Source organism: Phalaenopsis equestris, unplaced genomic scaffold (assembly GCF_001263595.1).
Source record: "Phalaenopsis equestris unplaced genomic scaffold, ASM126359v1 Scaffold000060, whole genome shotgun sequence".
NCBI lineage: Eukaryota > Viridiplantae > Streptophyta > Magnoliopsida > Asparagales > Orchidaceae > Phalaenopsis > Phalaenopsis equestris.
Window position 1 is genome coordinate 613,215 of NW_018164502.1, and position 310 is coordinate 613,524.

Consider the following 310-nt stretch of genomic DNA (forward strand, 5'->3'; position numbering starts at 1 on the left):
TTTTAACTTCACCATCCTCTTCTTAAAGTCAAAACTCCATACCTCTCCTTACTTAATAAAGTCATACTAGTTTATGATTTTTCATAAAACCTCATTCCTTTCTTCTTACATGAAACTCTAAAATTCTACAATTTTCCTTACTAAAAATAGAAAAACATAGTTTTATCCTACCATACCAATTATCTTTACTTTTTGAATTGACCTTCATTATTAAAAACATTTTACCTAAATTTACTATAATATTTATAAGCATAAGTATAGTCATTTAAAGTTAAATCATAATATCCCAGGTCATGTTAAATAAATTTTG